Source organism: Nerophis lumbriciformis, linkage group LG03 (genome assembly GCF_033978685.3).
Source record: "Nerophis lumbriciformis linkage group LG03, RoL_Nlum_v2.1, whole genome shotgun sequence".
NCBI lineage: Eukaryota > Metazoa > Chordata > Actinopteri > Syngnathiformes > Syngnathidae > Nerophis > Nerophis lumbriciformis.
The window spans coordinates 68,607,329-68,623,219 of NC_084550.2; positions in this window are offsets into that span (position 1 = coordinate 68,607,329).

Sequence of the window (15,891 nt, forward strand, 5' to 3'; positions counted from 1 at the left end):
TGTGAGAGTCCAGTCCATAGTGGATCTAACATAATAGTGAGAGTCCAGTCCATAGTGGATCTAACATAATAGTGTGAGAGTCCAGTCCATAGTGGATCTAACATAATAGTGTGAGAGTCCAGTCCATAGTGGATCTAACATAATAGTGTGAGAGTCCAGTCCATAGTGGATCTAACATAATAGTGAGAGTCCAGTCCATAGTGGATCTAACATAATAGTGTGAGAGTCCAGCCCATAGTGGATCAAACATAATAGTGTGAGAGTCCAGTCTATAGTGGATCTAACATAATAGTGTGAGAGTCCAGTCCATAGTGGATCTAACATAATAGTGAGAGTCCAGTCCATAGTGGATCTAACTTAATAGTGAGAGTCCAGTCCATAGTGGATCTAACATAATAGTGTGAGAGTCCAGTCCATAGTGGATCCAACATAATAGTGTGAGAGTCCAGTCCATAGTGGATCTAACATAATAGTGTGAGAGTCCAGTCCATAGTGGATCTAACATAATAGTGTGAGATTCCAGTCCATAGTGGACCTAACATAATAGTGTGAGAGTCCAGTCCATAGTGGATCTAACATAATAGTGTGAGTCCAGTCCATAGTGGATCTAACATAATAGTGAGAGTCCAGTCCATAGTGGATCTAACATAATAGTGTGAGAGTTTAGTCCATAGTGGATCTAACATAATAGTGAGAGTCCAGTCCATAGTGGATCTAACATAATAGTGCAAGAGTCCAGTCCATAGTGGATCTAACATAATAGTGTGAGAGTCCAGTCCATAGTGGATCTAACATAATAGTGTGAGAGTCCAGTCTATAGTGGATCTAACATAATAGTGAGAGTCCAGTCCATAGTGGATCTAACGTAATAGTGAGAGTCCAGTCCATAGTGGATCTAACATAATAGTGAGAGTCCAGTCCATAGTGGATCTAACATAATAGTGTGAGAGTCCAGTCCATAGTGGATCTAACATAATAGTGTGAGAGTCCAGTCCATAGTGGATCTAACATAATAGTGTGAGAGTCCAGTCCATAGTGGATCTAACATAATAGTGCAAGAGTCCAGTCCATAGTGGATTTAACATAATAGTGCGAGAGTCCAGTCCATAGTGGATCTAACATAATAGTGTGAGAGTCCAGTCCATAGTGGATCTAACATAATAGTGAGAGTCCAGTCTATAGTGGATCTAACATAAGAGTGAGAGTCCAGTCCATAGTGGATCTAACATAATAGTGTGAGAGTCCAGTCCATAGTGGATCTAACATAAGAGTGAGAGTCCAGTCCATAGTGGATCTAACATAATAGTGTGAGAGTCCAGTCCATAGTGGATCTAACATAATAGTGAGAGTCCAGTCTATAGTGGATCTAACAAAATAGTGTGAGAGTCAAGTCCATAGTGGATCTAACATAATAGTGAGAGTCCAGTCCATAGTGGATCTAACATAATAGTGTGAGAGTCCAGTCCATAGTGGATCTAACATAATAGTGTGAGAGTCCAGTCCATAGTGGATCTAACATAAGAGTGAGAGTCCAGTCCATAGTGGATCTAACATAATAGTGTGAGAGTCCAGTCCATAGTGGATCTAACATAATAGTGAGAGTCCAGTCTATAGTGGATCTAACATAATAGTGTGAGAGTCCAGTCCATAGTGGATCTAACATAATAGTGAGAGTCCAGTCCATAGTGGATCTAACATAATAGTGTGAGAGTCCAGTCCATAGTGGATCTAACATAATAGTGTGAGAGTCCAGTCCATAGTGGATCTAACATAATAGTGTGAGAGTCCAGTCCATAGTGGATCTAACATAATAGTGAGAGTCCAGTCCATAGTGGATCTAACATAATAGTGTGAGAGTCCAGCCCACAGTGGATCTAACATAATAGTGTGAGAGTCCAGTCTATAGTGGATCTAACATAATAGTGTGAGAGTCCAGTCCATAGTGGATCTAACATAATAGTGAGAGTCCAGTCCATAGTGGATCTAACTTAATAGTGAGAGTCCAGTCCATAGTGGATCTAACATAATAGTGTGAGAGTCCAGTCCATAGTGGATCCAACATAATAGTGTGAGAGTCCAGTCCATAGTGGATCTAACATAATAGTGTGAGAGTTTAGTCCATAGTGGATCTAACATAATAGTGAGAGTCCAGTCCATAGTGGATCTAACATAATAGTGCAAGAGTCCAGTCCATAGTGGATCTAACATAATAGTGTGAGAGTCCAGTCCATAGTGGATCTAACATAATAGTGTGAGAGTCCAGTCTATAGTGGATCTAACATAATAGTGAGAGTCCAGTCCATAGTGGATCTAACGTAATAGTGAGAGTCCAGTCCATAGTGGATCTAACATAATAGTGAGAGTCCAGTCCATAGTGGATCTAACATAATAGTGTGAGAGTCCAGTCCATAGTGGATCTAACATAATAGTGTGAGAGTCCAGTCCATAGTGGATCTAACATAATAGTGTGAGAGTCCAGTCCATAGTGGATCTAACATAATAGTGCAAGAGTCCAGTCCATAGTGGATCTAACATAATAGTGCGAGAGTCCAGTCCATAGTGGATCTAACATAATAGTGTGAGAGTCCAGTCCATAGTGGATCTAACATAATAGTGAGAGTCCAGTCTATAGTGGATCTAACATAAGAGTGAGAGTCCAGTCCATAGTGGATCCAACATAATAGTGTGAGAGTCCAGTCCATAGTGGATCTAACATAATAGTGTGAGAGTCCAGTCCATAGTGGATCTAACATAATAGTGTGAGAGTCCAGTCCATAGTGGACCTAACATAATAGTGTGAGAGTCCAGTCCATAGTGGATCTAACATAATAGTGTGAGAGTCCAGTCCATAGTGGACCTAACATAATAGTGTGAGAGTCCAGTCCATAGTGGATCTAACATAATAGTGTGAGAGTCCAGTCCATAGTGGGGCCAGCAGGAGACCATCCCGAGTGGAGACAGGTCAACAGCGCAAAGATGTCCCCAACCGATGCACAGGCGAGCGGTCCACCCCGGGTCCCGACTCTGGACAGCCAGCACTTCATCCGTGGCCACCGGACCTGAACTTAACTTAAAGTAACTTGTCATCACTTGTGTCTGAATGATCCCAGATGATGTCACTTCTCAAAATGAAAGTGATTCAAATTGTATAACATTTCACTTATTCATATGTAAATTCATCCACTGTAGAAACATTTACATTAAAATGCAATAATTTAAAGTCCAATGTTGTTGTTCAAATTCCTGAAAAAAACAACGATTTATTATTGTTGAATTTATTGTGACGGCCTGTCCCTTCATTTCTGTTTGTCCTTCCTTGTTTTGTGTATTTCCTATCAGTGCTCTTATTTTGGTTCTATTTCCTGCTTGCCGAGCCGAGCGCTGTTTTCCCCTCACCTGCTGTTGATTGGCAGCCGGTCCACACCTGGTGTTAATGAGTGTCAGGTTTGTCACTGACAGTTTACTTATGTTTTGAGTTTTTCCTCTGTTTGTCTTTATTTCCTGTCGGCGCTCTTATTTTGTTTATTTCCTACTTGTCTCCCTGAGTGCTGTGTCCCCTCAGCTGTGGCTGATTGGCACCTGGCCACACCTGGTGTCAATCAGCCAGCTGCTATTTAAACCTGCCTTCTCCTCCAGTCAGTGCTGGATTATTGTCATTGTCGCTAATGCTTGTTGTCACTACTACCTGTCATTCCTACTTGTCGATGCCAGTGTAGCTGAAAGCGGTAGCGGTAAGCTATTTATTGTAGATGTTTGTAGCTTGCTGTCTTTTTGTTCCTCGTCTTCCAGTTCCTGTTTTCCTGGCATCCTGTTTCCTGTTCCTAGTTCCTGGTTTGTGTTTTTTCCTTTATTTTATGAACATTAAATCATGTTTTCACGCATAATGCCTTCCGCCTTCTCTGCATCTTGGGGTTCGTCACCTACAAACTCTGACAATGAGCAGGTTTCCATAAAGCTTCGGCTTAGGGTACACCATTCAGAAACTAAGTTCCCGCATCGATCCTTGGGTCCACTGGTCCTTTATACAGCTCCCTCTCATCAGGTCCAGGTGCGCTGATTGCTGATCGTCCACAGCCTTGCCGGCATGTGGGCGTGACGCGGCCTCGCCTGCTTCTCAGTGCCGGAGGATTGATTTACGTTAAAGAACCTTACATGCACGACTGCTTCCTTCTCTGTTTATGAATTTTGAAAAATCCTCTTACCTGCTCCTTGTCCTCCTGGTTCCTGCATCTCGGGGTCACAACTACTGCAGCCGTGCGAGTTCCTGACATTTGTGTTTTTAATCGGCGACAGAGGGCTTTGGTTCAACTCCCAGACCAGGGTTGCGCCAGGAAAAACTCTCCTGGCGCAAGAAGAAAGACTCTCTGCGGGCAACCCGTGAAAGGGTTAAAGGTCCATGTGAAATCAAAAATGAAGAAAGTTCATAATTGATGGCGCAAACAGGGGCGGTGGGTTATGAGAACGCACTTTACTATCAAGAAGTCGCATTGTCTGGAGGAATTCCAGGAAAGAGCCGGGAGAATTCTTTCTGAACTGTCTCAGTAGAGACAAAAATGTAGTTCAGCACCAACATGCTGACCGTGCTGCTTCCTGTTAGTCATCCCACTCTTCTGTGGACTCAAAGTTCAACAGGCATCATGAGATATCACCTCTTGTGGAATATCATGAGACATCTGGGAGTGGACTTTAACACGGACACACGTCAGCCATGTTGCATGGAGTGTCTATAAAACACACGGATGTAGGAACGTGTTTCTGACTACTGGCTTATTAGACTTGTGGACTGACGTGCATCACTCTGCATGGATTAGCATCTACTTCAGGCATTCCTCTTCATCAGAATGCCCGAGAGTGACTCAACATTCCTGCCTTCTTTGTGCACAGATCATGTGCTGGCTGTGGCTTCATATTTAGAAAAGAGAATTGCCTCACGTGCTTCTTCTTACGGAAGACCAACTGTGGCAAAAATACGGGCCGACACAAAATGCATGTTCTTATGGATAGGATAGGACAGGACAGGATAGGATAGGACATGACAGGATAGGACAGGGCAGGACAGGACAGGATGGCAAAGGACAGGACAGGACAGGATAGGATAGAGTATTGAGTAGGATTGGGTAGTATTGGGTTGGGAAGGGTATAGAATAGGATTGGATAGGGTAGGATTGGATAGTCTAGAATAGGATAGGATATGATAGGATATGATAGGATAGAGTATTGGGTATGATTGAGTTGGGTAGGGTATAGAATAGAATAGGATAGGATAGGATAGGATAGAATAGAGTAGGGTGGGATAGGATTGGGTAGGGTTGGGTTGGGTAGGGTATAGTATAGGATTGGGTAAGGTAGGATAGGACAGGATAGGATAGAATAGGATGGGATGGGATAGGATAGGATAGGATAGGATAGGATAGAATAGGGTACGATAGGATTGGGTAGGGTTGGATTGGGTAGGGTAGGATGGGACAGATAGGATAGAGTAGGGTGGGATAGGATTGGGTAGGATTGAGTGGCGTAGAGTATAGAATAGGATAGGATAGGATAGGATAGAATATGATGGGATGGGATGGGATAGGATAGGATAGGGTGTGATAGGATTGGGTAGGGTTGGGTTGGGTAGGGTATAGAACAGGATTGGGTAGGGTAGGATAGGACAGGATAGGATAGTTAGGTGGGATAAGATTGGGTGGGATTGAGTTGGGTAGAGTATAGAACAGGATAGAATAGGGTAGGATAGGACAGGATAGGATAGAATAGGATGGGATGGGATAGGATAGAATAGGATAGGATAGGATAGGATAGGATAGGATAGGAAAGGGTACGATAGGATTGGGTAGGGTTGTGTTGGGCTACTCTATCCTGTTCTATACCCTACCCAACACAACCCTACCCAATCCTATCCTATCCTATCCCATCCCATCCTATTCTATCCTATCCTGTCCTATCCTACCCTATCTTATCCTATCCTTTCCTGTTCTATACTCTATCCTATCCTATCCTGTCCTATCCTACCCTACCCAATCCTGTTCTATACCCTATAGGATAGGATAGAGTAGGGTGGGATGGGATTGGGTAGGATTGAGTGGCGTAGAGTATAGAATAGGATAGGATAGGATAGGATAGAATATGATGGGATGGGATGGGATAGGATAGGATAGTATAGGGTATGATAGGATTGGGTAGGGTTGGGTTGGGTAGGGTATAGAACAGGATAGAGTAGCCCAACACAACCCTACCCAATCAATGTAGTATCTGCAGATCAATGACTTGTGTTGTATCTGCAGATCAATGACTTGTGTTGTATCTGCAGATCAATGACCTGTGTAGTATCTGCAGATCAATGACTTGTGTAGTATCTGCAGATCAATGACTTGTGTTGTATCTGCAGATCAATGACCTGTGTAGTATCTGCAGATCAATGACTTGTGTAGTATCTGCAGATCAATGACTTGTGTTATATCTGCAGATCAATGACTTGTGTAGTATCTGCAGATCAATGACTTGTGTGGTACCTGCAGATCAATGACTTGTGTTGTATCTGCAGATCAATGACCTGTGTAGTATCTGCAGATCAATGACTTGTGTTGTATCTGCAGATCAATGACTTGTGTTGTATCTGCAGATCAATGACCTGTGTAGTATCTGCAGATCAATGACTTGTGTAGTATCTGCAGATCAATGACTTGTGTTGTATCTGCAGATCAATGACTTGTGTAGTATCTACAGATCAATGACTTGTGTTGTATTTGCAGATCAATGACTTATGTTGTATCTGCAGATCAATGACATGTGTAGTATCTGCAGATCAATGACTTGTGTAGTATCTGCAGATCAATGACTTGTGTTGTATCTGCAGATCAATGACTTGTGTAGTATCTACAGATCAATGACTTGTGTTGTATTTGCAGATCAATGACCTGTGTAGTATCTGCAGATCAATGACCTGTGTAGTATCTGCAGATCAATGACTTGTGTTGTATCTGCAGATCAATGACTTGTGTTGTATCTGCAGATCAATGACTTGTGTTGTATCTACAGATCAATGACCTGTGTTGTATCTGCAGCTCAATGACTTGTGTTGTATCTGCAGATCAATGACTTGTGTTGTATCTGCAGATCAATGACTTGTGTGGTACCTGCAGATCAATGACTTGTGTTGTATCTGCAGATCAATGACCTGTGTAGTATCTGCAGATCAATGACTTGTGTAGTATCTGCAGATCAATGACTTATGTTGTATCTGCAGATCAATGACTTGTGTTGTATCAATTTGTAACACCCTGACATGACTCTGCTGCTCATCTCACCCCACAACATACTTTGGAATGGGTATCCAACAAGATCACATTTTTCAAAATAAAGGCATGTTTGTTTTAAACATTACTTTCTTGAAGGTATCAAGCTTTTGAATGGGTATCAAACTAGATTACATTAAGAAAAATAAAGACACATGTTTGTTCTAGACATTACTTTCTGGAACGTATAAACCTTTGAATGGGTATTAAACTAGATTGTATTTTTCAAAATAAAGGCATACGTTTGTTCTAGACATTACTTTCTTGAAGGTATCCAACATTTGAATGGGTATCAAACTAGATTAAATGTTTTTAATATAAAGACATACATTCGTTCTAGACATGACTTTCTTGATGGTATCAAACTAGTTGACATTTTTCAAAATAAAGGCATATGTTAGTTCGAGACATCACTTTCTTGATGGTATCAAACCTTTGCATGGGTATCAAACTAGTTGACATTTTTCAAAATAAAGGCATACGTTTGTTCAAGGCATTACTTTCTTGAAGGTATCAAACTTTTGAATGGGTATCAAACTAGGCTACATTTTTCAAAATAAAGGCATACGTTTGTTCTAGACATTACTTTCTTGAAGGTATCCAACCTTTGAATGGGTATCAAATTAGATTAAATGTTTTTAATATAAAGGCATACATTCGTTCTAGACATGACTTTCTTGATGGTATCAAACTAGTTGACATTTTTCAAAATAAAGGCATATGTTAGTTCGAGACATCACTTTCTTGATGGCATCAAACCTTTGCATGGGTATCAAACGAGTTGACATTTTTCAAAATAAAGGCATTCGAGACGTTACTTTCTTGAAGGTGGACATGGATGACTTTCAACCTCAGTAACATAAGAAATACATTCCCAAAGAATTTGACCATTTAAAAGAGTTTGCACTAGTTATAGTAAATGTTTAATATTAACAATTTTCCCTTTTATTCTTCTTCATTTTATATTAACCTTATCTTGCATCGATTCAAAACTGCAGTTGGTCCTGCAGTCAAAATAATAATAATAATAATAGAATAGAATAGAAAGTACTTTATTGATCCCTGGGGGAAAGTTAGCACCACAGTTTGCTCACAATCAACAATAAACACTTAGATATTTTTTTACATGTGAATAATATAAATACAGTCTATAATACAGCATTATTCACATGTGAATAATATAAATACAGTCTATTATACAGCATTATTCACATGCGAATAATATCAATACAGTCTATAATACAGCATTATTCACATGTGAATAATATAAATACAGTCTACTATACAGCATCATTCAAATGTGAGTAATATAAATAGTCTATTATACAGCATTATTCACATGTGAATAATATAAATACAGTCTATTATACAGCATTATTCACATGTGAATAATATCAATACAGTCTATTATACAGCATTATTCACATGTGAATAATATAAATACAGTCTATTATACAGTATTATTCACTTGTGAATAATATGAATACAGTCTATTATACAGCATTATTCACATGTGAATAATATCAATACAGTCTATTATACAGCATTATTCACATGTGAATAATATAAATACAGTCTATTATACAGCATTATTCACATGTGAATAATATAACTACATTCTATTATACAGCATAATTCACTTGTGAATAATATACTGTAAATACAGTCTATTATACAGCATTATTCACATGTGAGTAATATAAATACAGTCTATTGTACAGCATTATTCACATGTGAATAATATAAATACAGTCTATTATACAGCATTATTCACATGTGAATAATATCAATAGTCTATTATACAGCATTATTCACATGTGAATAATATAACTACAGTCTATTATACAGCATTATTCACATGTGAATAATTAATATACTGTAAATACAGTCTATTATACAGCATTATTCACATGTGAGTAATATAAATAGTCTATTGTACAGCATTATTCACATGTGAATAATATAAATACAGTCTATTATACAGCATTATTCACATGTGAATAATTAATATACTGTAAATACAGTCTATTATACAGCATTATTCACATGTGAATATTATAAATACAGTCTATTATACAGCATTATTCACATGTGAATAATATAACTACAGTCTATTATACAGCATTATTCACATGTGAATAATATAAATACAGTCTATTATACAGCATTATTCACATGTGAATAATTAATATACTGTAAATACAGTCTATTATACAGCATTATTCACATGTGAATAATATAAATACAGTCTATTATACAGCATTATTCACATGTGAATAATATCAATAGTCTATTATACAGCATTATTCACATGTGAATAATATAACTACAGTCTATTATACAGCATTATTCACATGTGAATAATATAAATACAGTCTATTATACAGCATTATTCACATGTGAATAATTAATATACTGTAAATACAGTCTATTATACAGCATTATTCACATGTGAATAATATAAATACAGTCTATTATACAGCATTATTCACATGTGAATAATATAAATACAGTCTATTATACAGCATTATTCACATGTGAATAATTAATATACTGTAAATACAGTCTATTATACAGCATTATTCACATGTGAATAATATAAATACAGTCTATTATACAGCATTATTCACATGTGAATAATTAATACACTGGAAATACAGTCTATTATACAGCATTATTCACATGTGAATAATATAAATACAGTCTATTATACAGCATTATTCACATGTGGATAATATCAATACAGTCTATTATACGGCATTATTCACATGTGAATAATATAACTACAGTCTATTATACAGCATTATTCACTTGTGAATAATATACTGTAAATACAGTCTATTATACAGCATTATTCCCATGTGAATAATATAAATACAGTCTATTATACAGCATTATTCACATGTGAATAATATAAATAGTCTATTGTACAGCATTATTCACATGTGAATAATTAATATACTGGAAATACAGTCTATTATACAGCATTATTCACATGTGAATAATATAAATACAGTCTATTATACAGCATTATTCACTTGTGAATAATATACTGTAAATACAGTCTATTATACAGCATTATTCACATGTGAATAATATAAATACAGTCTATTATACAGCATTATTCACATGTGAATAATATAAATACAGTCTATTATACAGCATTATTCACATGTGAATAATATAACTACATTCTGTTATACAGCATAATTCACTTGTGAATAATATACTGTAAATACACTCTATTATACAGCATTATTCACATGTGAATAATTAATATACTGTAAATACAGTCTATTATACAGCATTATTCACATGTGAATAATATAAATACAGTCTATTATACAGCATTATTCACATGTGAATAATATAAATACAGTCTATTATACAGCATTATTCACATGTGAATAATTAATATACTGTAAATACAGTCTATTATACAGCATTATTCACATGTGAATAATATGAATACAGTCTATTATACAGCATTATTCACATGTGAATAATATAAATACAGTCTATTATACAGCATTATTCACATGTGAATAATATACTGTAAATTTAGTCTATTATACAGCATTATTCACATGTGAATAATATAAATACAGTCTATTACACAGCATTATTCACATGTGAATAATATAAATACAGTCTATTATACAGCATTATTCACATGTGAATAATATAAATACAGTCTATTACACAGCATTATTCACATGTGAATAACATAAATAGTCTATTATACAGCATTATTCACATGTGAATAATGTAAATACAGTCTATTATACAGCATTATTCACATGTGAATAATATAAATACAGTCTACTACACAGCATTATTCACATGTGAATAATATAACTACAGTCTATTATACAGCATTATTCACATGTGAATAATATAAATACAGTCTATTATACAGCATTATTCACATGTGAATAATTAATATACTGTAAATACAGTCTATTATACAGCATTATTCACATGTGAATAATATAAATACAGTCTATTATACAGCATTATTCACATGTGAATAATATCAATAGTCTATTATACAGCATTATTCACATGTGAATAATATAACTACAGTCTATTATACAGCATTATTCACATGTGAATAATATAAATACAGTCTATTATACAGCATTATTCACATGTGAATAATTAATATACTGTAAATACAGTCTATTATACAGCATTATTCACATGTGAATAATATAAATACAGTCTATTATACAGCATTATTCACATGTGAATAATATAAATACAGTCTATTATACAGCATTATTCACATGTGAATAATTAATATACTGTAAATACAGTCTATTATACAGCATTATTCACATGTGAATAATATAAATACAGTCTATTATACAGCATTATTCACATGTGAATAATTAATACACTGGAAATACAGTCTATTATACAGCATTATTCACATGTGAATAATATAAATACAGTCTATTATACAGCATTATTCACATGTGGATAATATCAATACAGTCTATTATACGGCATTATTCACATGTGAATAATATAACTACAGTCTATTATACAGCATTATTCACTTGTGAATAATATACTGTAAATACAGTCTATTATACAGCATTATTCCCATGTGAATAATATAAATACAGTCTATTATACAGCATTATTCACATGTGAATAATATAAATAGTCTATTGTACAGCATTATTCACATGTGAATAATTAATATACTGGAAATACAGTCTATTATACAGCATTATTCACATGTGAATAATATAAATACAGTCTATTATACAGCATTATTCACTTGTGAATAATATACTGTAAATACAGTCTATTATACAGCATTATTCACATGTGAATAATATAAATACAGTCTATTATACAGCATTATTCACATGTGAATAATATAAATACAGTCTATTATACAGCATTATTCACATGTGAATAATATAACTACATTCTGTTATACAGCATAATTCACTTGTGAATAATATACTGTAAATACACTCTATTATACAGCATTATTCACATGTGAATAATTAATATACTGTAAATACAGTCTATTATACAGCATTATTCACATGTGAATAATATAAATACAGTCTATTATACAGCATTATTCACATGTGAATAATATAAATACAGTCTATTATACAGCATTATTCACATGTGAATAATTAATATACTGTAAATACAGTCTATTATACAGCATTATTCACATGTGAATAATATGAATACAGTCTATTATACAGCATTATTCACATGTGAATAATATAAATACAGTCTATTATACAGCATTATTCACATGTGAATAATATACTGTAAATTTAGTCTATTATACAGCATTATTCACATGTGAATAATATAAATACAGTCTATTACACAGCATTATTCACATGTGAATAATATAAATACAGTCTATTATACAGCATTATTCACATGTGAATAATATAAATACAGTCTATTACACAGCATTATTCACATGTGAATAACATAAATAGTCTATTATACAGCATTATTCACATGTGAATAATGTAAATACAGTCTATTATACAGCATTATTCACATGTGAATAATATAAATACAGTCTACTACACAGCATTATTCACATGTGAATAATATAAATACAGTCTACTACACAGCATTATTCACATGTGAATAATATAAATACAGTCTATTATACAGCATTATTCACATGTGAATAATATAAATACAGTCTATTATACAGCATTATTCACATGTGAATAATATAACTACAGTATTATACAGCATTATTCACTTGTGAATAATATACTGTAAATACAGTCTATTATACAGCATTATTCACATGTGAATAATATAAATACAGTCTATTACACAGCATTATTCACATGTGAATGATATAAATACAGTCTAATATACAGCATTATTCACATGTGAATAATATAAATACAGTCTATTATACAGAATTATTCCCATGTGAATAATATAAATACAGTCTATTATACAGCATTATTCACATGTGAATAATATAAATACAGTCTATTATACAGCATTATTCACATGTGAATAACATAAACACAGTCTATTATACAGCATTATTCACATGTGAATAACATAAATACAGTCTATTATACAGCATTATTCACATGTGAATAATATAGATACAGTCTATTATGCATTCAAGTACAGTCAAAAAGGAACACATGCATTACACAATCTGATGGCTGTCGGTATGAAGGACGAAGAAGAAGCCTTTATTCGTCCTGCAGAATCAGGCGTTACAATACCAGAATTCCATGCATTCAATGAAACAAAGGAGGTGATATAGTGACAAATGACTTTTGCATACCATTTGCATGCAAGGAACTCCAATTTGAGCTGTTACGCAAAAGCCCTAATGTGTTTCCCACTGTACACCCTTCAGCATCCAATCAAGAGCCTCCTATCATGGGACTGCCGTTGCATTTGTAATTTAACGTGACATGAAAGAATGTGAACGCTGAGAACCTGCACATGACTCCGACTGGTGATACTATGCTGTCAATTACCAAACTGTGGGGTCCATTCAGTGGCGTTATCGAATCAACCCTTGACAATTCCGAGCGCGAGTCCGTCAGCTGATGTCACACAGCTGTCGGAAAAAATGTCACATCGTCGAACAGGGCACAGAAATGCATGGTGTCACCAAAAGCACAGGATGATTGCATGAACACAACAAAAATGATCAAACTACATAAATAACATACTGTAATTTGATTTTGATGTATATTTTTTTTATCTTGATAGATTGAAACTTAATACCAATGAGTTGACTAATGAACATTATCACATAATTTATTCAGAAAATATAAATAACCTACTCAGTGGCCTAGTGGTTAGAGTGTCCACCCTGAGATGGGTAGGTTGTGAGTTCAAACCCCGGCCGAGTCGTACCAAAGACTATAAAAATGGGAGCCATTACCTCCCTGCTTGGCACTCAGCATCAAGGCTTGGAATTGGGGGTTAAATCACCAAAAATTATTCCTGGGCGCGGCACCACTGCCCACTGCTCCCCTCACTTCCCAGGGGGTGAACAAGGAGATGGGTCAAATGCAGAGGACAAATTTCACCACACCTAGTGTGTGTGTGACAATCATTGGTACTTTAACTTTAACATCTGACAAAACTTTTTGTTTCTTTGGTCGTTTTGGAGCTTCGGCCATGATAGCAGTAATTGCACGTAGGCGTTCGTCTTCTTTTAGTTTTCTGGCGGCGTTCACATTGACATCGTCTTTTTAACGAACGGGGAAAGGGGGCGTGACGTATGCCGTAAAGCAAGTCAGCAAATTTGTAGTCTTTTGTGTGGCAGGGTTCCTGCCACCCTCCTCACTAATCTACTCAGTGGCCTAGTGGTTAGAGTGTCCGCCCTGAGATGGGTAGGTTGTGAGTTCAAACCCCGGCCGAGTCATACCAAAGACTATAAAAATGGGAGCTATTACCTCCCTGCTTGGCACTCATCATCAAGGCTTGGAATTGGGGGTTAAATCACCAAAACTTATTCCTGGGCGCGGCACCACTGCCCACTGCTCCCCTCACTTCCCAGGGGGTGAACAAGGAGATGGGTCAAATGCAGAGGACAAATTTCACCACACCTAGTGTGTGTGTGACAATCATTGGTACTTTAACTTTAACATCTGACAAAACTTTTTGTTTCTTTGGTTGTTTTGGAGCTTCGGCCATGATAGCAGTAATTGCACGTAGGCGTTCGTCTTCTTTTAGTTTTCTGGCGGCGTTCACATTGACATTGTCTTTTTAACGAACGGGGAAAGGGGGCGTGACGTATGCCGTAAAGCAAGTCAGCAAATTTGTAGTCTTTTGTGTGGCAGGGTTCCTGCCACCCTCCTCACTAATCTACTCAGTGGCCTAGTGGTTAGAGTGTCCGCCCTGAGATGGGTAGGTTGTGAGTTCAAACCCCGGCCGAGTCGTACCAAAGACTATAAAAATGGGAGCCATTACCTCCCTGCTTGGCACTCAGCATCAAGGCTTGGAATTGGGGGTTAAATCACCAAAAATTATTCCTGGGCGCGGCACCACTGCCCACTGCTCCCCTCACTTCCCAGGGGGTGAACAAGGGGATGGGTCGAATGCAGAGGACAAATTTCACCACACCTAGTGTGTGTGACAATCATTGGTACTTTAACTTTAACATCTGACAAAACTTTTTGTTTCTTTGGTCGTTTTGGAGCTTCGGCCATGATAGCAGTAATTGCACGTAGGCGTTCGTCTTCTTTTAGTTTTCTGGCGGCGTTCACATTGACATCGTCTTTTTAACAAACGGGGAAAGGGGGTGTGACGTATGCCGTAAAGCAAGTCAGCAAATTTGTAGTCTTTTGTGTGGCAGGGTGCCACCCTCCTCACTAATCTACTCAGTGGCCTAGTGGTTAGAGTGTCCGCCCTGAGATGGGTAGGTCGTGAGTTCCAACCCCGGCCGAGTCGTACCAAAGACTATAAAAATGGGAGCCATTACCTCCCTGCTTGGCACTCAGCATCAAGGCTTGGAATTGGGGGGTTAAATCACCAAAACTTATTCCCGGGCGTGGCCACCGCTGTTGCTCACTGCTCCTCTCACCTCCCAGGGGGTGAACAA